The sequence below is a fragment of the Mirounga leonina genome, unplaced genomic scaffold, assembly GCF_011800145.1.
Source record: "Mirounga leonina isolate KUSES-001 unplaced genomic scaffold, KU_Mleo_1.0 Mir_165, whole genome shotgun sequence".
NCBI lineage: Eukaryota > Metazoa > Chordata > Mammalia > Carnivora > Phocidae > Mirounga > Mirounga leonina.
Genome location: NW_023270415.1, coordinates 29,840,152 through 29,866,721, shown reverse-complemented (window position 1 = coordinate 29,866,721; position 26,570 = coordinate 29,840,152).

The window sequence follows — 26,570 nt, the reverse complement described above, 5'->3', positions numbered from 1 at the left end:
ATGACAAAATTCCCTCCATATCAAATAATATTTTTGCTCTCATAAAAAATTTAACAATATTGCAGGCCTTGACTATTATTTGTTTGTCTTATCCATAAAGTTGTCACCGTTATTCTTTCCCAGGTGATTCCCTCCACCTCCGTACTTGATCTCTCACCCCCCAGATCCACTAACACCCTACTACATTAATTAGTCATGCCCAGTGTTGGCCTTTACACTGGTTCCTTTCCCTCAACCTATAAAAAAAATATCCAGATCTCTTAGTATCCTGGAAAAGGTCTCCCAACAACCAGGCTCCTTTCCCAGTGTTTGTCCTCCACTGTTGTCATTTCCTTCCCTGCAGGCAGTCTTCATTTTCTCTGTTTTTAACTATCTGTTAAATCCGTGCAACTACAAATGGTTATGTTGGTCTCTTGCATTATTACATGGTTATCGTAATAATTTATGTGTTGCCCACCCCCACACTATCAAACTATCAGCAGTGAAGAGACTGTCCATACTTATTCATCATCATATTAGCAGAACCAAGTATAGTGTCTTCCTTTCTTTAAACTTCATTCATTGTTGCCACCAAGAAACTCTTAAGTAAATGACTCCCCTAGGGCCATGATATAAGAGCACATTCCACCTCCTTCCTCCCTCCACCACTGCCCCTCCTTTGGGGTCTTGATCTTTTCTGACTCAAGTTCTCTTAGAGTTGGTTAGTCCTGTAAGGTCTGGAATCTATCCTGCCCACCACCATATTCCCAGTAACTGACCAAGTGCCCAACTCATGGCAGAGGCTTCATAGATCTTCCTCTAATAAATGAAATGAAGGAATAAATGAGTGAGTGAAAAAGAAGAGTGGAAAGTGAATCTGAGGTAGATTGGCAAAGTTTTGGGAGCTGATACATATATAAGACATTTCTAGTTTTCATTCTTTGCTGTATCCTAGACTAGAGCAGTGTTTTTTAAGCTACTTGTTAAGATCAATTAGTAAGTTGTGAAATCAACTTTCTGAGTCATAATTGACATTTTGAAAATAAACAGAATACGTTAGAACAAAACAAATAGAGGAACAGATTAGGATGGAATGGAATAAAAAATAATCAGTGCATTGCAGGAGGAAAAGGAAAGAACTATTTCATAACGCTTTCTCAGTTATATGTATACATGTAAATGCTTGTTCTAGATTTCAGTTTAAAATATTTCTTAACATGTGTCAGGCTCAAAAAATTGGAAAGCTACTGCCCTAGTAGCCCGTGCAAGATAGAGTTAACGAAACTTCGAAAGGTAGACAGCCATGAGAGAAATCAGGTTATCATAAAGATCAGCAAAGTTTGAGCTGCTTATTTCTTTATTATTTTTTGTTATCTTTTGGTATTTTTGGCAGCACAAAGTCTTCTAAACAAGTTAATCTTCAACTCAAAGGCACAGTTCACTTTAAAATGTCCAGAAAAATTTCTTGAAATAGGAGATAAATCAACTATCTGTATAGAATATTTTAATGTACCAGTGTCACAAAAAAAACATTATACAGGACTCAGTGTGAAGATAGCGTGCACTACTTTTTTTCTTTGTCAAAAAAATAGTTTTCAATATATTTTAGATACATATGTGCCGTTTAATATAGTTTAGGAATATTTTTACTTGATTCTCAGTTCTCTAAAAATGTTCTCAGGTTCAGATCTACCTTTACATTTTCTTAATTCATAGCAATTTCTTAATGAAATCTCATTTTCCTTTCATGTAATATATCTAATTTTCTTGCTATCCTTCCAATCAGATTGAGCTGCTGACCTTCACTTGTGACCAGTCACTTTGACTCTCTCTGACCATGTTACCCTGAGGTTAAAAGTTACACTATAGTACCTGTTATTGGATCTTGCTCTGGACACCCGCGTCTGGCAGGAGGCAATTCTTAGAGCCCTAGACAGAGATAAGGGATCATGCGGTGGTTTCTGTCATCACATGGAATGCGATGTTGGGAAAGTAGGTTGGGATGACATGCTTGCCCATTAAAGCAGAGCTCTGCCTGAATCACATGGACGAAGAATGGGAGGAAGGATGACATCAGAGATCTTGAGAAGACAAAAGACTAAACCAAATAAACAAATGTATCCCCCTAGGAGGTCCCCCAGCTTCCAGGCTCCATTGCACCTCAGGCTGTTCTCTAGACCGCTGACTGTTGAATGCATGCATGAGCTGTACTGAGTTGGAAGGCTCAGCTGTCGCATAGTCTGTTCATTAAAAATATTTTCTTTTAAGATCTCCTACATCCAGATTGCATTTAGGAGGAAAGAAAGAAAGCCTGAAGCAGTCAAGACACAGAACCAGACCAGACAGGTGATTCCAAACACTTTTCTTTCAGGTACACGAGAGAGCCATTTTTTGCTGTTTTCTCAAAATTTGTTGTAATTGTAAAGAGAAGAAAATGAAGGAACATTGACTTTAGGTGTGGTGAGATTTCTGTCATTGGAACTTTCTGAGTATAAGCCATGTGATTATTGTCTGAGATGTGAGGGAAAGAATGCCAGTGTGAGGGGATGGGAGATGAGCCCACAGCTCTGAGGCCATTTTATCTCTTAGAACCTGTTCTAGAAGTTCTCCCAAATCACACAAACAAGCAAAAGGTGTTCCAACTCCCTGGCACCACTTGAGGGCCTGAGTTATCTGTTAAAGGCATGAAGCCACTCAAGGAGCTCTCTGACAGCCACTGATTTTTACAGATGGAGAAAATGACTCATAGGGAAACAGCAGTTTTTTGCCTTTACTATTTTCTTCTTGTGCTTTTATTTTTTATTATTTTTTTTAAAGATTTTATTTATTTATTTGACAGAGACACAGCGAGAGAGGGAACACAAGCAGGGGGAGTGGGAGAGGGAGAAGCAGACTTCTTGTGGAGCAGGGCCTAACGCGGGGCTCGATCCCAGGACCCTGGGATCATGACCTGAGCTGAAGGCAGACTCTTAACAGCTGAGCCACCCAGGTGTCCCTCTTCTTGTGCTTTTAGAGACCTATTCAAGAAAAGGATTGAACGCTATAAGCTTTGTATATGAAAGCCCTATAAATATATTTTAGGGAGGAAAGGGAAGTTATTGTTTAATAGGCACAGAGTTTGCAAGATGAGAAAGTTCTGGAGATCTGTTTCACAACACTATGAATATATTTAACACTGCCGAACTGAATACTTAAAAATGATTAAGATGGTAAATTTTAGGTTGTCTTTTTTACCGTAGTAAAACTATATTTCATCATGCGTGTTTCTTAAAATACTATTTAGGTAGGAACATTAGATAAACTATCTCTTCATTACTCTTCAGTAGTCCCTAGGTTCAACAAGGGATTACAAATCAAGTCAGGTATTTCAAAGTTATGTGCCCTGTGGTTGTTATCCTAAAAATAAGAGTAGTTATAAGAACCTGGGCACTCATGAGCTTTCATGGTCTTATCGAAGTTTTGCCTGGGTGCAAAATACGATTAGTCACCTTACCCTGTAGCCCATGGATGTAGCCCATGGGCTAGGAGGCAGTTTTCATGGTGCCTACTCGATGGTGAACAAGGAAGAGCTATGAACCAGAAAGGGAACTTAGTAAATTTTATAATCTGTAGAGAGATATGGCGTAGTTAGTGATAATTTCATGGTCTCTTTGCCACTCAAAATAAAAGAGATTAATGTAAATTAGAAACTTCTCCCAGTTCTTTAGGTTGAAGTGCACCAGACACTTGGAAAGTTAATTCTTACAACATGTGGCTGGATGATATACATAGAAGACATCCAGTCCAGAGCCCAGACACATAGCACAAATTTTTATCTCTTCTATTTTGTAATTACCTACAACAGTGTTTGGCATATCATAGATACTCTACATATTTGTTAAATAAGTGAATAATGGGAATGTAAATTAGTGCAGCCCCTGGGGAAAACAGTATGGAGGTTCCTCAAAACGTTAAAAATAGAACTACCCTATGATCCAGCTATTCCATTTCTGGATATTTATTCAAAGAAAATGAAAATGCTAATTCAGAAAGATATCTGCACCCCTATATTCATTGCAACATTATTTACAGTAGCCAAGATACGGAAGCAACCCAAGTGTCCATCGATAGATGAATGAATAAAGATGTGTTATAGATACACAGTGGAATACAACTCAGCCTTAAAAAAGGATGAAATCTTACAATTTGCAACAACATGGATGGACTTAGTATTATGCTAAATGAGATAAGTCAGAGAGAGCAAAACAGATACCATATGATTTCACTTACATATGGAATCTAGAAAAAACCCCCAAAACAACAGGACAGAAACAGACTCATAAACGCAGGAAACAAGCTGGTGGTTGCCAGAAGGGAGGAAAAGAGGGGTGGGGATGGGTGAAATAGGAGAAGATTAGGAAGTATAAACTATAAAATAAGTCACAGGGATGAAAAGTAAAGCATAGGGAATATAGTAATACTATAATAACTTTGTATGGTGACAGATGGTAACTATAGTTTTCATGGTGAGCATTTCGTATTAGATACAATTGTTGAATCACTATCTTGTACACCTAAAACTAATAGAATATTGTACATCAGGGGCGCCTGGGTGGCTCAGTCGGTTAAGCGGCTGCCTTCGGCTCAGGTCATGATCCCAGAGTCCTGGGATCGAGTCCCGCATCGGGCTACCCGCTCTGCGGGGAGCCTGCTTCTCTCTCTCCCTCTGCCTGCTTGTGTTCTCTCTCTATCTCTCTGTCAAATAAATAAAAAAAAAAATCTTTAAAAAGAATATTGTACATCAACTATACTTCAATTAAAACATATTTTTAAAGTGACTTTTAGAGAAAAAAAAAGGGTTCAGTAAATGTTAGCTAACAATGTTTTAGATTTCCAACATAAAGGAAAAAATGCGCTCCACGGATGATGTGACAAAGCTGAGAAAACTGGAATGAATTGCAGTTCAAGATACTGTGCAGTGGGAGATCGGTTAGAAATTCAGACAAATTAAAAAAGGTGGTGAGACTTAAACGAAGATAATAAAAAAAGAGAGGCAGCTTTTGGAAACCTGAGAACATAGCAATAGACGATCATCCACTGTGCTGATAGATCGTATTCTAGCACTAACGCATGTAGCTTTGAGATTTTCCTTTTTCTCTTAGTGACTCCGTTTCTTCAATATTCATTTAACACACATTCAGTAAGTGCTAAGTGCTCCTCTGAAGTTAGGAACGTGTAAAACCTGGGCCCTGTCATTTAAAGAGTTCACAGTGAGGGGGGAGTGCAGACACACAACTCAAAATCATAATGTAATAACACAACACGGGGTGCCTGGGTGGCTCAGTCGGTCAAGCGTCCGCCTTCGGCTCAGGTCATGATCCCAGGGTCCTGGGATCGAGCCCTGCATCGGGCTCCCTGCTCAGCGGGAAGCCTGCTTCTCCCTCTCCCACTCCCCCAGCTTGTGTTCCCTCTCTCACTGTGTCTCTCACAACATAACATAATGTAATACAAGTGTCCACATGGAAGAAGGGTGTGAGCAATGTTATCTAGTTAGTGGGAGGGATGGAAGGGGTATAAAAGGGTTCCCAGAGAAAGCAGTCATATTGCTAATGGGCCTTTGGAGTGGGAGTTTGCCAGGCAGATAACTAAATGGCAAAAAAAAAAAAAAGAAGAAAGAAAAGAATAATAATAAATCAGTAATAATAATAAAGGCCTATCATGCACAAGGCATTGTAGCAGACATTTGAAATGCATTGTATATTACATTATGTCATATTTCATTGACCTGTGTGTGCACACATACATCTTTGGGAACACCAAGGTAAACAGGAAGAGGGCCTGGTCGAAGCAAGCTGGGAAGATTGTACCCAGGCCCAATTCCCATCCCTTTGCTTGGAGCCTCACCACCTCCCTTCCTCTGGGACCAGATTCCCTCTACCTACTTCCCTTTCTTTCTCCAGAGCCTTAGGTTTTATTCAGAGCCAGAGAACCCCTCCTTACTTATTGCACCTAGAGAGATTCAGGTCTAAAAAACAGAGGCATCTCTGTCCAGGAAGAGCTGTACTGGGGGACAAAGTATAGAAGACAATGACAGTGATTCTCACTTTCTTCAGTCACGTGGAAAACAATATCAGGATTCCATCCTTCACGGTTTGGCTCCGGTATCGCAAGCACTCTCTCCACAAATACACATACTCTGCAGAAATACAATAAGTGTACATTGACAAGTGATCAAAGAGTCTGCAGACATCAACTACTTGTCTACACCATGACAAGCTGAGGAAGAAGTGGTGCATAAACAAGAAACTTCTCCAACTTTGTAGAATGGATCCCAGCAAGCATGGGACTGGGGCAGAGGATTCTCCAGTCCTGTTTAGCCACAGAATTTCTCTTCCTCTTCCTCCCCATCATTCCCTTGGTAATTAATCAGGAACTGCTGTGTTACAGTACTTGAACTACTAACTAAGTTTCATACTGTTACTCTTGCCATCACCTAAGAATAAGAAGAATCTCACTTGACTTCTTGTATGTCCTCCCTCCATCTAGGATTCTGCATGACTCTTGGTTGGGGCTCAGTAAAATAGAACTTAAAAAAGAAACTTTCTCAATAGGTTGATTTATGATACAGATACTATGTGAGCAGCCATATGAAAGAATGGGGACTATAGGCTTCGTGCAGCGGTTCTGACTTGAATTCATCAGAATCCGTTGGAGGGCCTGTTATTTGGGGCCCCACCCTCCTGCACCTTCCCACACCCTCCCTACCCCCCCCAGAGGACCCAGAGGATTCTGGGTGGGGCCCCCAAATTCACATATCTAGCAAGCTTCGGGTGATGATGCATTCTTTGAAAATCACTAGCTTAGGGTCGTGAAGTTTAGTTGGCATTTGAATCAGGGTGTGAGAAATGTATGGCTTGTTCAGCTGAGCCTCTGATTCAGATTGTCAAGGCACCCAGATATCCACTTCAGAGATCACAGTTCTGCCTGTGTTTTATCTGCTGTGAGAGCAACATCACAACCACTGTCCTTCCATGTCAATGTTTGGCAAAGGAACTACAATAGAGGCTTTTATTTTTTTTTAAGATTTTATTTATGTATTAGGGCACAAGCAGGGGGAGCGGCAGGCAGAGGGAGAAGGAGAGAGAGAAGCAGACTCCCCGTTGAGCAGGGAGCCCGATGCAGGGCTTGATCCCAGGACCCCGGGAGCCGAAGGTAGCCGCTTAACCGACTGAGCCACCCAGGTGCCCCCAGTAGAGGCTTTTAGAAGTACCACCTCTTTAGTGAGAAAATAGTGTTTATTTGATAATAAAACAGAAAAGACGGTCGGGTAGGGGGCATTGGTTCCTGGAGATGGTGATAATCCGCATCTAAGTGCAGTTGGTGTTCGTGAGATAGGCCATTGTGATGATGCAGTGTTGGGTTAAGGTTTTTTTTGTGCCAGTCTGCCAGCCCTTGACTCGGCTCCTGAATGGTCCAAAGAGGCAGAGACTGCCTCTTTGGCTCACGGTGGCACAGTGTAGGACTAAATCCAGCTGGATGGAGGGTGTCAAAGGTTTTGTGTAGTAGTGTTACTTCCCCCCAGGCCCCAGAATCTTACTTGGACCCAGAGTGCTGAAGCTGGGCCACAGGAGGGGTTTAAAACCACTATCTAATACTAAGCTCAGAAACAACAAAAACAAAAACCAGAAACAAACTCGTAATTCCAGAATCTGAGAGACACCTCAAGAGATTTCCAGGAAAACCACCAGCTTTATAAAAGGGGCTTAAGGAGGGACGCTGGAGGCACACAGACCTGGGTTTAAGTTCAGCCTTGCATTTTAGTTGCTGATTTGAAAGATTTCTTAAATACTTAGTCTCAGTTTTCCTTATTTGTGAATGTTGGACATTGAGGTGGTTTTTATTTTTTACTTTTCACAGTTGTGTACAATACTGTGATCAATATCTATACATACATCCTTGAATTAATCTATTATTATTTAGAAGAGATTCCTACAAGCTGCATCCCTTGGTCAAAAGTAGGAATTCGAGGCATATGATCAAATTGCCTTCCTGACAGTTTCCAGCATTTTACATACATTTTTTTTTTTAAAGATTTTATTTAGAGGCGCCTGGGTGGCCAAGTCGTTAAGCGTCTGCCTTCGGCTCAGGTCATGATCCCAGTGTCCTGGGATCGAGCCCCGCGTCAGGCTCCCTGCTCCGTGGGAGGCCTGCTTTTCCCTCTACCAGTCCCTCTGCTTGTGTTCCCTCTCTTGCTGTGTCTCTCTCTGTCAAATAAATAAAAATCTTAAAAAAAAAAAAAAAGATTTTATTTATTTGTCAGAGAGAGAGAGCACAAGCAGGGGGAGCAGCAGAGGGAGAGGGAGAAGCAGACTCCTTGCCGAGCAAGGAGCCCGATGTGGGACTCGATCCCAGGACCCTGGGATCATGACCTGAGCCGAAGGCAGACGCTTAACCAGCTGAGCCACCCAGGCATCCCCCATTTTACATACATTGACAGCAAATGAGAGTGCTTATTTCCCAGCATCCTAGATATCAGAGGATAGTTAATTCAAAACTCTTGATTTTTGTAGATTTTACATAACCATATGCATCCCAGTGTTGTGTTCTGTGGCAATGCTGTAGTTACTAATGAAGTGCAGTATTTTTACACATTCATTGGCCATTTCTGTTTCTTCTTTAGTGAATTGCCAGTTTATGACCCATACCTATTTTTTAGTTTGTGTATTTTCCTGTTTGCTAAAAATTCATTATACCCACAGAACAGTAATTTTTTAAAAGATCTTATTTTTTTATTTTTTTATTTTTTTTTAAAGATTTTATTTATTTATTCATGAGAGATAGAGAGAGAGGCAGAGGCAGAGGGAGAAGCAGGCTCCCCGCGGAGCAGGGAGCCCGATGCGGGACTCGATCCCAGGACCCTGGGATCATGACCTGAGCCGAAGGCAGACGCCCAACTGACTGAGCCACCCAGGCATCCCTAAAGATTTTATTTTTAAGTAATCTCTACACCCAACATGGGGCTCAAGCTCACAGCCCCGAGATCAAGAGTTGCATGCTCTACCGACTGAGCCAGCCAGGTGCCCCAGTAAATTTGTCTGCCATAAGTTTGCAAATTTTTTGTCTTTTTATTTTTTTATTATGATGGCTTTTCATATTTAGAAGTTTAAGGTTTATGTGCACTGAATAATTTCTGATGCTCTTTGAAATTATTTATGGCATGCATTCCTAATGATTTTGGGGAAAATTCATTTATATGTACACAGAATTACTTTGGACCCCATCCATGGAGGGTTAGATGTGCAGATACTAGAAAGATATACAAAGTACAGTAAAGCCAGAAATGAAAGAAGTCACTCTTATACATTTAGTTATAGAACTAAATGTTTAATGTTTAGAGACATATATATGAATCAGTACAATTCTTTTTTAATAATTTCATATTTTTAATATACTTTTACATATTTGTATCAGGTATCTTGGCGTTTAAATATTTAAATAAAACATTAATAGAGATGATGGAATGTATTTTTCTTGGGAAGTAGCAAATGCACAATACACCAACAAAATATCCCACACTTGTGTTTACTCAAGCTATCATAACAAGGTAAATATGAATGAAGACTAAATATTGTTCTTTTTTATTTGTATAGGTCTTAAGACTCATTTTCTCACATGATTCCATAACGGAGGAGGGAAACATTTCCTTACCCTCAGGTTAAAGAAAGGACACTGATTGGCCCCATCCTGAGTTGGAGGGATAAAAAGAAATGTCCTGGGGAGCCAAACACCAGAGTTACCTCGGTGCATTGCAAAAAGAAACTGTGGTGAATTTTTTTTTTTTTCAAGCAAAGTGTTTTTTAATTGAAGTGTAATGCATACAGAAAAGTACACACATTCTAACTATAGAGTTTGGTGAATGTTTACAAAATGAAAACACCCCTGTAACTATTACCAAGATCAAGAAATGAAACATAACATCTGAATTTTTAAAAAGTTCTCTCTCTTGCTGTGTCTCTGTGAAATAAATAAATAAAATCTTTTAAAAAAATAAATAAAAATTCTCTTAGGTCTTGACTGGCTTCCTTTGAGACCCTTTTGGGGCAGTTTTCTGTATATGTTATCTCAATAAATAAATTTCCTCAAAATGGTAAAATTACAATCACCAGTGCTAGTAATCAAAGAGTTAATTCAGTCTTCTAAATAATAAATACAGAAATCTTTTGGTTTTCAAGAATTTTTTCTCATTCTAATAAATGTTCCTTTAAAAAAAAAAATAGAAGAGGGGTGCCTGAATGGCTCAGTCGTTAAGCTTCTGCCTTCGGCTCAGGTCATGATCCCAGAGTCCTGGGATCGAGCCCCGCATCGGGCTCCATGCTCCTCAGGAGGCCTGCTTCTCCCTCTCTCACTCTCCCTGCTTGTGTTCCTGCTGTCGCTGTCTGTCAAATAAATTTAAAAAATAAATAAATTAAAAAATAAAAAAAATAGAAGAAAAACAGATGTGAAACAATTTCCAGAACCTAAATGTCTTCCCACCATTTGTCAATCAGTCATCTGCACCCTGTCCCCATGTTCTGGGTTTTCTTCATCAACTTATTCTCTACAGTGCTATAGAATAAGCAAGGTCTTGGTAATTATTTTTTATATTTTGCTATATTTTTATTTTTGCATTTTTACTTAGAAATAAAGTTATTATAATTGTAACAACATCTATTCCAGTATGTTTTAGCAAAAGGGAATAGGTCTATATTTTTTTCCCAAGCAACTATTTTCTTTTTCTTTTTCACCTCTCTCATATTTTATTGATTAAAAACAAGTCACAGGGCGCCTGGGTGGCTCAGTTGGTTAAGTGACTGCCTTCGGCTCAGGTCATGATCCCAGGGTCCTGGGATCGAGTCCCGCATCGGGCTCCCTGCTCTGCGGGGAGCCTGCTTCTCCCTCTCCCACTCCCCCTGCTTGTGTTCCCTCTCTTGCTGTGTCTCTCTCTGTCAAATAAATAAATAAAATCTTTAAAAAAATAAACAAACAAGTCACAGATTCTACCCTCACTTAAGGGGAGACCCAAGTAAGTATTTTCTAATGTAAAAGTAATACATGTTCATGTTAAAATTTTGGAAATGACAAAAGAAATTATAAAGAAAATGAAATTGTCCATAATCCTTTCACTCAGGAATAACCACTGCAAATGCTAAGATCTTTCCAGGATTTTATTTTTCTGTAAATATATAGCTTTTTTCTTTTGCACAAAATTTGGACCCTCTGCCAGTTCTGTATACCGCTTTTTCTCACTTACGTTTACAATCTTATGGCTTTGTGTTTCTCATCAGAAAAACACATACCAAGAAATGTAAGTGAAATTAAATTCACATGCTACTCAGTAGTATTTCACCTTGAGCAGAAGAGGAAGTCTCTAGAACTAGAACATCTCTGTGGAACTAGGAAGAAACAAAACAAAACAAAAAGTTATCATGGAGAATTTAGTGGAGCTTTAGGGAGATTGACATTTTAGTTTCTCTCCACAAAGTGTCACGAGTACACACACAAGCTATACAACAAGCACTTTCTGAATTAATTTTATCTGTCATGGGAAATTAATAAGAGACCATCCAAGAGATCATTTAAGATGGGAGATAACTATTTAGAGAGTAATCTGAGATTAATCTGTAGGAACTGTCTTTTCCACAGTTCATGGGTTTTTCTGCAATTCATAAACATGAGGCACAGTTTCAAAGGTAACTGAATCCGTTAAAAAGCAAAGTTAGATTTGAACATGATAAATTCAGATATCAAAACTGGTAATGGAGAAGAGGATGTGATAGTAAAATTGTTATCTACCTGGCTGAGACTGAAACCAAGGTGAAAGCGTATTAAACTCAGATCCTCTGACGTGGATTTCTTCTAAATAAATTGCCAAGCAATCTTACTAACAGTTTGGAGATTTGCTTACTTTAAGAGAAATATTGAAAGGAAAATCATGGCTATTTTAATAATTTTGAATTGAGGAAGGCCTTTCTATACAAGACATTAAAGGCAGAAACCATAAAGAGAATAAAAATGTCAAAAAACTGGTCTATACATTTACATAAAAAAATCTGTACAGCAAAACAACTTTTTTTAAAGATTTTATTTATTTGAGAGGGAGATTGAGAGAACGAGTGGGGGCAGGGACAGAAGGAGAAGCAGACTCCCTGCAGAGCAGGGAGCCTGATGTGCTACTTGATGCCAGGACCCTGGGATCATGACCTGAGCTGAAGGCAGATGCTTAACTGACCAAGCCACCCAGGCGCCCCAAAACAATGTTTAGAAGGTTTTTTTCTTTTAACTCTATGTGTTGTATAACAGAAAAACATACCTCTCTCCACTGTGGGTTTTTTAAATGTAATTAATTTGTTGAGCTTAATTCATTCTGTGCCTCTGACCATGCTGGCCAATTTGTAATTTGTTTTGGGTGGGATATGGATCTTGTAGAAACAGGCCTTTGTAATTACATCAAAATAACTTCTAACAAGGTTTTTATTGAATACCAAAAATTATACTTAATTGGGGTGGCAGATAAATTATAAGGAAGCAGGCTAGCACTGTTCAAGAGCACTCACAGCCTTTGAAAGACTCCCAAATCTAGGTTTTAAATTCTGATCCTACACTTGCTAGCTGGCAGTTTATTTACCTTCGTGACCCATAGTTTTTTAATCTGTGAAATGGACCTAAATACCTACTATATAAGGTTTATATGATGATTAAACAAGATAATGTATATTAGGACTTTGGGAGAGTACTCGGTAAACAAAACATTTCTGAATACACGGTCACTATTAATGCTCAGTATTCCTTTGTGGCAGTCATTTAAGAAAAAAACAACAATACTAAACAGTACAAACTAAAAAAGAAGCATGTATAATGAAGCTTGGGAATGTGGCTTCCACAAGACTGCATTAAGGTAAGGTCTTTGTCTTCAATATGGAGTCAGTTTTGTCTCAGTGAAAGTATAAAAGCAATGGGAAAATTTTACAAGTCAAGAAAGAAATGGAATTTATCAAACACACCACTGCCTGCAGTCAATGAACATGTTCAGTTTCTGGAAAAGTGAAATCATTGTGATTCTAGACTAGACATGAAGGTGTTCAGCCTACCTCTAAATTTTGTGGTTTTAGGATTTAGATTGGAAATGTGTGACACTCCTTAGGGATTCTCTGTACCATCCAAAGAACATTTTGCAAGAAGGTTAGCATCTAACTGCAGGAAACTTAGGTGTGACACTGATATGCCTCATGGCAGAAAACGAAAGCTTTGAAGGGAAGCATTCAGCTAGAGAAGTCGGCAAGTCCGGCCCAAATCTGACCGGCCACTTGTTTTTGTATGACTGGCAAGCTAAGAAGAGGGAGAATGGTTTTACATTTTTAAACAGTTGAAAAAATGTTTTCATGGCATGTGACAATTACATGAAATCAAATTTTGGTGTGCATAAGTACAATTATAATGGAACACAGCCACGCTCATTTGCCTAAGTACTGCCTATGGCTATGTTCCCAACGCCGCGGCAGAGTTGGCCAGTTTTGATAGAGACCATATGGCCCCCCAAACCAAAAATATTTACTATCTGACCCCTTACAGAAAAAGTTTGCTGACCACTGGGCTCAAGACAAGTTTAGCTGGAAAGTAATATAGATGGCTGTTTTAATAATCTTGAAGTGGAGAAGGTCTTTCTAAACACACAAATCTAATGCAGTTGTTAAAACGATGAAGTAGACCCACATTGTTTATTAACATAAAAAGATGTTGCTATGTGATTACATGAAAAAAAGTGCATATTATAGAACAGAGCACATAATATGATCACATCGTTTAAAATATAAAAATACCAGCCAATGGATTGATCAACCAACTGATAGATTGCGAAAGGGTGATAATTACCATATTTTGCTACCCGTAGTCATGGACACCAAGCCACGAGAACGGTTGCTAGTTGTAAATAACTGATATGTTTATTTATCACTGTATATCCCTGAAAACCAGCCCTGCAAATAGACATATATGCATCAACATTATTTGGAAGAATAAACAATAAATGCTAACAATGACTGTTTCTGGGTGGTGAGATTATGGTAATTTTTCATGTCTCTCTTTTATTTATTTATACTTTTCTGTATTTTCATGTTTGTTTGTTTTTTTTAAACTAACAGCATCATTACCCTTATCATCAGGAAAAAGAAAAAAAGCTATGTCTGTCTGGAAAATGAAATAAAGCAACCAGCTAATTACTCAAAGAGCACCATTTCCGTAAACTGTGAAATGGAAATGATGTTTGTTTCCTAAAATAAGAAGAAATGTTTTGATTTATGTATGATTTATCATATAATTTTCTGATTAAAATAAACGTTTATTGAAGAAAATTTGGAAAATACAGTAAGGGATAAAAAATAGGGCGCCTGGGTGGCTCAGTCGGTTGAGCGACTGCCTTCGGCTCAGGTCATGATCCCAGGGTCCTGGGATCAAGTCCCACATCGGGCTCCCTGCTCTGCGGGGAGCCTGCTTCTCCCTCTCCCACTCCCCCTGCTTGTGTTCCCTCTCTCGCTGTGTCTCTCTCTGTCAAATAAATAAATAAAATCTTTAATAAAAAAAATAAAATAAATTATCCTAAAAGTTATCATTTTTGTGTATTTATTTACAGTTTGTGTCTTTTTATACTAATGTATTAAGATAACACACTAAATTATCAAATATTCTTTAAAAATATTAATGGGTGCCTAATATAATGAGAATCTACTATAATTTATTTATTCCTACATGATTGGAAATATGTTTTTTTTTTAAGATTTTATTTTTAAATAGTCTCTATATCCAACATGGGGCTTGAACTCACAACCACAAGATCAAGAGTTGCATGCTCTGCCGACTGAGCCAGCCAGACACCCCTATTTTCTTTCTTACAAATAACACTTTGAAAAACATCCTTGTATAAAAATCATCTCTGCTGTGGGACAGTTTTCTAGAAGTGCATTTGGGGGGCATGAACATTTTTTAATGACTCTTGAACATATTACCAAATTGCTTTCCAGAGAGCCTCTTCTAGGAGTCCCGATAATCTTAATTAACCTCATACTTGCCAATTTAGAGTATTAAAATTTTAAAAAATAACGTCATCTATTTTCTAGAATGTTTTAATTTATATTTGACTAGTTACATTGAATTATCTTTGTATGCTTACTTGCCACGTAAATGGTGTTTTTTTAAAAGATTTTATTTATTTGAGAGAGAGAGAATGAGAGAGAGAGAACATATGAGAGGGGGGAGGATCAGAGGGAGAAGCAGAGACTCCCTGATGAGCCGGGAGCCCGATGCAGGACTCGATCCCAGGACTCCAGGATCATGACCTGAGCCGAAGGCAGACGCCTAACCAACTGAGCCACCCAGGCGCCCCTGTAAATGGTATTTTGATGGCAAGTGCTATTATCATAGCACTATCCTGATGACAGTTATACAATAAATAAATTATGGGCCAGAAATTGATGGAAAGGTTTTAAGAAATTTTTTTTCTAACAGTAGGGTTAAGGAAGAACTTTATCTGTAACTCTTATTTCGTTTTTTTGTTTTTTTGTTTTTTTTTTTTCAAAAAAATGATGGCCTTCTATTAATCCACCACATGGGACTATTCTGATATTACAGAATTTTAACTTTAGCTGTTAAAGGAACTTTTGGTATTGATATTAGGACTAGATCATAGTCATTCTACTAAATCATTAAGAAAAAAAATAACTATATTCAACTTAGAGTAGGGTATTTGCCATTGATACATATATATATATATGTTTGTAAGTTAACATCCAAAAGGACTTTTTATTTCTGTGGAATATTTTTCATGCAGTTAGTATGTGGTAACATCAGATAACTGCAGAGGTATGGTTGTTTACTTAAAACACACTCCCCCCCCCCAAACTTCACCTTTTAATGTTTAGGCTTAGATGCTTTAATAGAGAGACCTAGAGTTAGGAAGGAGAGCAGGCTTTTGAAACACACGTAACTAACCCTTGCTCGCCAAACCTTAAGCGCTACCAAACCCCATTTAATATGATCCTGATATCATCTCCAGTCTTAATTTATACTGTTTCTTTCTACATTTCTAAAGTCTTTTTTTTTTTTAAAGATTTTTATTTATTGATTTGACAGAGAGAGAGCGAGAGAGGGAACGCGAGCAGGGGGAGTGGAAGAGGGAGAAGCAGGCTTCCCGCGGAGCAGGGAGCCCAGCGCAGGGCTCGATCCTGGGATCCTGGGATCATGACCTGAGCCGAAGGCAGACACTTAACGACTGAGCCACCCAGGCGCCCCGAATATAATATTTTTTTTTTAAGATTTTATTTATTTGACAGAGAGAGACACAGCGAGAGAGGGAACACAGCAGGGGGAGTGAAGGGGGAGAAGCAGCCTTCCCGCTGAGCAGGGAGCCCGATGTGGGACTCGATCCCAGGACCCTGGGATCATGACCTGAGCCGAAGGCAGACGCTTAACGACTGAGCCACCCAGGCGCCCCATTTCTAAAGTCTTATCTTAGAATCACATAGTTCTTTTTAGCTGGCTTTTCTCTACTTCATGTGTGCTAACAATCCTAATAGTCTTTCGTGTGATTGAGTCGCTGGCTTCGGTTGACATTTTCAGCAAGCCCTGATCAGCTTCGCATAGGGCAGCTTACAATTGGCTATTCTATTTTCTCATTTGACAAAAGCAAAAACCAGGAGAAGAGAGGCTTGTGGAGCTCACTATATGCTGCAACCAGAGAACTTTCCAACACCCTCACCAGCAGAAGGTGGTTCTTTCAACTCTCTTCAGAGAAATTCCTAGTTGGTGGCACGAGGTGTCATGTGGACCAGTCACTCTGATTTATTCCCCATAGCACTGCTCAGTGATTTCTACTTTTACAAATAACTGGAAAGAGAATGCATCGGAAATGGCTTTTAGGAAGAAATACTTTATTCATATAGAGAACACTTAAGACATAATACTCAAACAATTTTATGAACAAGAATTTAATGGGTTGCATGATAATGGTCATAGGAAGATCATTCCAATATACTAATGTGTTTGCTGAATGAATGTTAAATAATTTCACAAAGGAATTTCCATCCATTTAAGAAAATCTGGATTTCAATACCTGTTTACAACAACAAAAAAGTGACTTAAGATTTCTTTGTGTATTGAAAGTTACAAATTACTTGCTACTAACTCTCCATATACAGTGTATTGAAAAAAACTGGTTGAGATTGACAGGTAATTTCAGAGAGAAGTTAAATATAGCCTTGGGCCTCTTTGACCCTGTCTTGAGCACAGGAACTACTATGAGTCATTTAAAAAGTCTTGCACCTAACGGGAAAAACTTTAATTGAGCCCAGCTTTCCCTGGTACGAATGGGCACAGCACAGGAACTATTGGTTACCTCCTGGCAAGACCAACTGAAAGATCAGCTGGGGGTTGGGTGTGTATGTGTGTTCCTTTTTTAAGTGTTTGGGCATTCACCCAGTCCTGTGGCTATGACATTCCTGGGCTGGGCATGCTGGTAGTGGAAATAGTGAAGGTTATTCAGCCACTAAATTCTCTACAATATGGAAACTGGCAGACTCACCCCCAAGCATAAGTTCTCCACCCTCTCCCTCCACCTCCATCCCACATTTAAAACATTAGTTCTCAGAATATTAATTACTTTAGGTCTTTACTTCCGTAGGCACTCAAAGAGAAGCTTAAAAAATCCTAACTCTTCTAATTATGAGGATTGTATATAGTGTTTATAATGATCAATTTACACATTTATACAAGTTATAAATATATAAATACAGAAATAAAAATCCTCTATTAGAAGTTGATAAAAATGAGGATGATATAATTAGGGATTTGTTCATAAATAGGTTGATCATGAAAAATTAACATGTGGATCAAAGATAATTTGGTGTTTTTCAACTACCAATATTCAAGCTGCCATTGGCAACACTTTCAGACTTTGGAGGAGACTTTTTCTAATCACAAGTGTGAGGTCACAGATAGCTCACCTTACAGTGGGTAAATAGGTCTTGAGTGCCAACACCAATGGATCAGGAGTGACTACCCATAGCACCTCATGGGGAGTTCTAAGGCTGTGTTGGTGATCCGTGAGAAATATGGTTTTTAGCCACTGTCCCTGTCAGCCTCAAGTATGGGAGAGTGGGCCGGGGTGGGGGTGGGGGGCACACTGACCTTACATTTACCATTCCTGACTTAAACTAAGACGTTAATCAGCGCACCAAGATTTGAGTCCAAAGTCTGTCACCTGTTAGCCGTGACCCCTTGGGCAAGCTAAAATCCTTAAGCCTCAGTTTCCTCATTTGTAAATAGGGATAATAAAATGCTTAATCTTATGGGTTATTTTAAGGATTAATGGATTAATGTTAGATAATAATTAAAGCAGGGTCTGGCATATGATAAGCACTCTATAAATAAAAGCTACTATTACTATTATTATCCATGAATATTTTAAGATTAAGTTGGCAGTTACAAATTTTTTTTAAAAAACACTAGGCCTTGAAAGCATAAGGAATCAGATAAAAGTGAATCTGTTGTAGAGGGTTGGCTGAAGGCCCAGGGCCCCACCTACTCTACACCAGCTAGCCCCACGCCCAGAGAGGCATCTTCAAAGAACCCCTACAATCCTAGAGCACAGTTTGAAAATCCCTGAAGAAGGTTATTTAGAAGTGAAAACAATGCTTGTCTTTTGAGGTTTGCTCTGCATTTGTTAGCCAGTTAGGCTTAACTAAGAAAGGTCATAGTCAGGGCAAAATGGTCAAATTTAAGGTAGAGAGAAACACACTAGGCAGTAAATTTACATGGTTACCATTAGAATAAAAAAGTTTTAATTGACACTATTTTTGGCAAATAAAATTAAAATTCACTTCAGGTTCGTTTGAAGATGAAGTAGATCCTTAGCTTTTTATTTATATCTAAAACAGAGCTGGATATAGTTGAAAGAAGTTAGCCAAAGATCAGCTGAAGGTAAACAAGGTGCTAAAGTAGGGAACTCAGAGATGAGGGTAGAGAATGGGGGACTGCCCGTTACGCACAAGTGCAGAAAGGGAAAATAAATGTTTAAACAACGCATTCACTTGGAAAATTCACATTATAAATAATTTTACTATATTATTTATTTACAAAATGAATATTGTTACTAGCAATTATCTATATTTTCTCTTTAAGGATGGATTTTAAAATAGAAATGCCTTGACATATTTGAAGAGTTCATGCTAATTAGTCACTGTATATCTGGTAATTTGGATCACTGTAAAGAAAAAACAAAGGGTCTCTAATAGAGCTAAAGAAATATATCTGATCTGATAATAATGATCTCAAATACCAAATGGACACATTAAACGAAAACATTCTTTAATTACTCACCAAATTTACCTGCTCAAACATGTAAAATTCACATGAAACTCAATCGCTTATTCTGAAAACTGTCTAAATTTCATCTACAAATCATGAAACTTTTGCTTGAGGAATTCTCTTTCCAATACCTCGTGAGGCTTATGTAAGTCCCTTCTCCAATGTCTACGAATGAGAGAGCCACAGAAATGAGTTACAGCTTTACTTCTTAGAAGCCTCGGAAAGCTTCCAACTCTGAAACTAAAATATTAAAGGGCTTAAATATATACCATATTCTCATTTTTCATCCCACAATGAAAATACTTTAAACATACTTCAATTATTACAATGGAATGCAATTATATAGCACATTAATCTTTAGTTTCAATTGCTTAAGACTCTGCTTTACTGTCACGCTTAAGTTTGGCTTTCTGTTTGTACCTGTGGCTAAAAAATAAAACTGACACTTTTTTAAGATATACAAAATGCAATTGTCTTATTGATCGTCTTCAACAATGAATTATGTTAATAAAGGTGAGAATATAAGAAAAAAGATTCTATTAAAAAGCAGGATATTAGGGGCACCTGGGTGGCTCAGTTGGTTAAGCGACTGCCTTCGGCTCAGGTCATGATCCTGGAGTCCCGGGATCGAGTCCCACATCGGGCTCCCTGCTCAGCAGGGAGTCTGCTTCTCCCTCTGACCCTCCTCCCTCTCATGCTCTCTGTCTCTCATTGTCTCTCTCGCAAATAAATAAAATCTTAAGAAAAAAAAAATTTAGGGGCGCCTGGGTGGCTCAGTTGGTTAAGTGACTGCCTTCGGCTCAGGTCATGATCCTGGAGTCACAGGATCGAGTCCCGCATCGGGCTCCCTGCTCGGCAGGGAGTCTGCTTCTCCCTCTGACCCTCCCCCCTCTCATGCTCTCTCTCTCTCTCATTCTCTCTCTCAAATAAATAAATAAAATCTTAAAAAAAAAATTTTTTTTTTAAAAGAAAAAAAAAATTTAAAAAGCAGGACATTAATGACAGTATGATATATTGGGAAAATGCTCAAATCAGATTTTTCAAGTTACTTCCTTTTGCAGAAAACAGACTTTTACAGTGCAAAACAAGCTAACTCAATTTTATTTTTCACTTGTGAAAAATATTACGCCTGCATCATTTATGCTCAGTTTCCCCAAAATGGCCATTCGGAGGTCTAGATTAGAGTCACAGTAATACTATAAAGTGCTTACATTAAACCTAAAAGTTGTAACAAATTGGTATATGAGTGAGTGATAAATGCTTAGAGTGAAAACATATCCATAAATGGCTGAAAATGGCAATGACATTCATCACCCACACGTAGGCAAAGTGTCCTCGGATTCTCAAATCTAGGATTTTTGCTGAGACAAAGATGAAGGATATGATGTAACTTTCAAACAGCATGGGGTAACATGTGATAAACTTCACAAAATGTGTTTTTGGTAATTTTTTATGGAATTTCCTGATTCGTATTTTTAAAGTTGTGCACACATTGAGAAAAAATATTATGCTATGGAGCATTCAGCAATTTTTAGGATTTAATGGCTACCCTAATAAGGACAGTAGTCCCATTCTTCCATCTTCGTGACATAAATGCACTAGGACTGTCCTCATAATTTTTTTCAAAATAAGTATAAAAATTAAAGCAGCCATAATTATAAATCTATCCTGTTGCTTAAGGAGAGGAGTAGTCTGGGCCAGAGGGACCTGAACTTTTATAAGAATTCAATAAAAATGAAAAATTTCTCAGCTCTTTTAGACTATGATCTAAAATGCAATTAAAGGAAAAAGTAACCCTCATCTTCCTTGTAATACATTTTCTAAAGGGAGTTGAATCATTAAATTTACACATATTAAAATTATACTGCATTTAAAATCAGTTAATTATGAAATTCTTAAAAGCCTAGGATTAAGCAACATTTAAATTTTTATATCAAGCTGCAAACTTAATCTTACCCTGGAGAAGCAAGTTTAATGTTACATTAAATGTTCTATACCAGTGCCAGCAAATTAATATTCTACTTTATAAGAAATATTTTTGGATGCTTTTCTTTAAAATCTCTTTTTGGTTTTTTATATTATTTAATTCTTAGCCTTAAGAGTGAGACATTAAACTGGAAAAGGGTGAGCAGTATGGGTTTCTGATACTATATTTACAGGACTGAAGACATACAATATTGTTTTCTAGGAATGGAAAAAAATTTTTTAAAGATTTTACTTATTTGAGAGAGAGAGAGAACAGGGGTGGAGAGGGAGGGACAAGCAGACTTGGCACAGAGCCCTACGTGGGGCTCAATCCCACGACCCTCAGATCAGGACCCCAGCAGGAATCAGGAGTTGGGAGGCTCAACCGAGTGAGCCCCTGAGGCGCCCCTAGGAATGGAAAAATTTTAAGTCCCTAAGTACTCCTCAAATATAGTATACTCCCCCCTCCCCCCTTCCAATTTCCACTGTTATGTAGACTATTACATGGAAGGATGAGAATCTGTGTGGCATTAAGAGATGAATAATCGGATTTCAACTCGACTCAGTTTAGAGAATAGAGAAGCATCTCAAGCTAATAGGACCTGCAATGTGAGGTAATGAGCTAGAGATGAACATTTATGGAATGAAATCAAGCAGAGGCTGGGTAAACATGTGTAGAGTAGTTGTTTCTAAGGTTACTTCAGTTCACAGATTCTACTGATCCCTATAATTAACAGAGATACATACATGTTGATACGATAGCTAGATACCACCTCACCAAATAAAGTGTTAACCTGATTATTTGCATTAAGTATCTCCAGAGAAACCAGATTATAGTTTTAATAAAGGTGACTTTATTAAACCCCATATAGTAGAATGTAAATCTAAATAGACTCTTGAGGTCATCCAAGAGAAATTAAAGAACTGTGACCCAAATTAGGATTTGAGTGAAAGTCCTTTGTGTTTCAAACAACAATGCATGGTGTCATTTAAACAAGTATTTGTAAACTCTGAACAGAGGTCTGTGGTGAGAGTCCCCAAGGCTTGTCGTTGTGATCATTTGGGCTGAATAAGAACACTAAGGGGAAGAACACTGGGTGAGTGCCCGGCATAGAATTAAGGCAATACCAATACTTATGGGGCCAAGTAAGAAGAGAGTTGTATGAAGGAAATTAGTCATTAACAGAACCAAACACTGCAGAGATGAGGATTTTGCAACTAGTCATTAGTGGCCCTTACGAGGATAGTTTCAAATACTGAAGTTGCAGTCGAGATTGCAGTGGGTTGAGTGAATGGACTGCCCAGACAGCAACCCTGCTGCATTCTTAAGTGACTATGTTCTTCTCAGAGTTGTATCATATGTCCTTCCCGAATATATCTGATGCTCCTGATGGGATAGGATAGTATCTTACTAGAAGAGCGACAAGACTTTTTCTAAATTCCTTAGAATCAGACCTCTGTTCTGATTAACTTGGGCCTTAATAATAAGAAAAAATTCTTGAAACTATTTTAAGTCAACGTTGAAACTTTTTTTTAAAGATTTTATTAGAGAGAGAGAGAGAGAGAGAGAGAGACTGCGCACAAGCAGGGGGAGGGGCAGAGGGAGAGGGAGAGGGAGAAGCAGATTCCGTGCTGAGCAAGGAGCTAGAACTCAGAGCAGTCCCAGGACCCCCGGACCATGACCTGAGCTGAAGGCAGACGCTTAACTGAGCCACCCAGGTGCCCCTGAAACTTTTAAATAGAAATTTTGACTGTGAAGAGTTGTGTTCAATACTTGGTTCATTTGACATGTATTTAGTAAAACCCTACTATTTGCAGGAAACTGAGGAACACAAGACCACAAGGCTATCCTCAATAGGGCTTACAATGGGGAATTAAGTGTCTGAAACAATGACAGATTTCCGGTTCAGTTTGGTAGTCTTTAGTCTTGGGAATATTTCCTCAAGCGCTTGATGGAAAGTATTTTTCAGGTCAGATTTTTTTGGCTCATTTACTCACAAGCTTAGCATTTTCAAGCTATGTCCAAGATGACTGACAAGTCTAATTTACTGACATCTTTTATGAATGGAGATATTGAAGACTCCCAAATAGTTTACATTCTAAAGGTTATGGAAAGTCAATATTGTAGAACATGATTAAGGTTGAGGCCTGATGTAAAATAATCTTTTAACATGGGATAAAGTGGCAATAAAAGGGTCTAGATTAGAAAAGTATGTATTTTTATCAGCAAGTGGCATTTTATTAAACACTGAATGTATTTCTGAATTGGATGTATTCTTTAATTCTCTTATTTAGGAACCAGGGAATGGGGTTGGGGGAGGACACCTCTGTACTGGGATATGGTATTTCACTGAGTTCCTAAACAGGTCTTACTGTCTAATCAGAGCCAAGATGGTAAGGTTTTTATCCTTCTCAGCTAAAATGGTGCCACCGAAGTGTTACATCTTGTTGCTACTCCAGGTCTGTAATTCTGGAAAGAAAATAATTGATATTAAGAAGGCACATCATTCTTTAATGTATATATTGCAAGGACAGAGAGAGTAAGTGAGAGTGAGAGAGAATGAATACATGTGGAGTGGAGTGAGAACTTATAGATCAGGGGTCAGCAAAGTGCAGCCTGGTGCCTAATCTTGGAAGTAAAGCTTTATCAGAACACAGCCACACGGTTCATTTACATACTGTCTATGGCTGCTTTCATGATACAACTGTGAAGTTGACTAGTTGTAATGGAGACCTTATGGCCCACAAAGCCAAAAATATTTACTATCTGGCCCTATAACGAAAAAGCTTGTTGACTCCTACAGTTAGAATCCTGACCAAAAAGCAAACTGTAAAATACAAGGCAAACATGTGCGAAGTGGGTAAGATTGGAATTTTGAACACTGATTAGATATTTGATGTTGAGACTTAGGTGTAAATATACTATGCTAAAGAAAAAAAGGCGCATCAAAATTGAGTCCGATACTTAGGCTATTACTTTCCTTACTAATTAACTTGGAGTGGGGGCGGGGGGACTATAGAAGCTTGTGATTTCATCCTTTGAGAAAAGGTGATGTTCTTTCCCTAAGGCCAAAAATAAGTGGACTGAACATTAACCCCAAGGGCTTGCAATTGTACTGAACTGCTTTACTGGATAGGAAAACAACTCTAGGTCCAAGTAACTTCATTATCCCCCTCCACCCCCAAATAGGAGGTAGACTCTGTTAAGGTGTCAGTTTCCCTGAGTACCTAAATGAATCTTCTGAAGAGCTCGTCTAATCTTACAGACTTGTCCAATATAGTTCTTGTCCTATAGAACTAGGAGGCACCTAGAAAGTAATATATTCCTATCCCAGAAAAAGATAGAGGATATAAACATTTTCGCTTGCTGTATAAGGTCCATGCAAATATTTTCAAAGTAAAAGCATTTTCTCCTTCTATTATGTTGGAGACAATGCAAAGTGCCGTGTATGCATTTTCTTAATCTGTGCCATTTTATATTTTTAGTTATCCTATCCATCCACAATTCCCAATCATTCCTGCTTTTCAAAACCACTGAAATGAAGGGCCTATTTGTTCCCTGCTTGCTTAATTTTGCATCTCTTTCCTTGGCAAATGGCTTGTAATAATGGAGAACAGAATAGAGTGTGAAGTCATTATCCATCACAGGTAACCATTTTCTCACAAACGAGTCTTCGATATTTATCTGTTGAATACATATATAACCAAAGAGAGGAGTCCATAGGCTAAAAGGGGAGCTCACATTTTGAGTACAGAATAAGTCACCAGTAGGAACAAAGAAGGGCCAGAAAATAGACGGGGTGCCAATTAAGAGTCAGCTGCCTTCAGAAGGCACAAGTAAGAGCCAAAGTTTAGAATGCCTCCCCAAAACTGCCTGAAATCTAATGTAGGATTCTAACAAACATTTTTAAAGTCTATGAAATGACAAAATCCTAAAAGGCAAATTTAAGACTACCAATAAAAGAAAATCCATACCAATGCATAAAAAACTGTTTCAAATCTCCGTTGCCTTGGGTGACGGTAATTCCCTGGACTAGTACTCTTGGTGGACAAGGACTCAGTCCGTAGACTTACCCTTCTTTGGAATGACCTCACTGATTTAATGCTTTAGGTGACAATTACTTGAAAAATTACTGTGGTAAAATGTACTTCGGAGACTTTACCCACGTTGTCTATGTGAATGCCAACATCCCAGTTTAGGGATCCAGGTTTTAGCAAGAACAGGGAAGAAGGTGAGGGTGACTTAAGTACTAAGCTCCATCTTCCACACGAACACACATTTGTCTTTCATATGGTATAAATACCCACTCAACATGCCTCTCTAACAAATACAAAACTCATTATTAGCGACAAAACCATCAGATCTAAATGATCTTTACTGATGCACTGTTGTACTCTCCATCAAGGCATAAACTCCAATAGGGTTTTCTCTAGGTTTTCACATCCTCCTTATATACACTGAATATTAGACACTTAAGATTTTAGTGGTGACAAGCCAGCCATTATTTTCAAACAAGTATTTTGCAGCAAATGGCTAATACTTAAGCTTGTCAGTATTCCAAGTTAAGCAGATGGTGTAGGTTAAAAAAAACCCTAAGGCTACTTGCATTGAGATTTCTGTAGTCATATTTGTTATAGCTTGGGTTTGGTCATTATGTCTTCAGATATGGGCACCTAGGGGTGTGGTGGGGAAAAGTCCCAAGGGATCCCACATAACCCTGTGCTTGGCAACACAAACTGCTTGTAAACCCAATTAGCTTGTTAACTATATGCCATTAGATACTAGCAAGCAAAATCCTAAAAAAGTTGCTGACATATTTTAATCATCACTTAGTAAACAATTTTGAGCTCAGATTTGCGCCAGGAATTGCACCTGACTATACTTTGTAGTCCCTAATTTCAGTTTTCCCAAATCTTAAATCACTTATCCAACCAGTTTTAGATACAGGTAAAATACTGAAATGAAGTTCAGAAGTCCTGGATCCCAAAACGGACTGTAAAATCATTGTAACCTCTCTAGGAGTCAGTTCTTTTTCTCCCTCAATATCTTAACGTGAAACATTCTACAATTATCTTGCAGTATTTTGTGTTTTCCTACTGAGTTGACTGTTGAGACGTGGTGCCAAGAAGATGGTCTTTTGCTTATCTTTCCACTAGTATTCTAAAACATACTTAACTATGCTTGGAAGATTAGTAATTTCTTATTGCCAAACTTTGGTTGTGTTGGAAAAAAGAAGTTACCTGGCCAGCAGGCA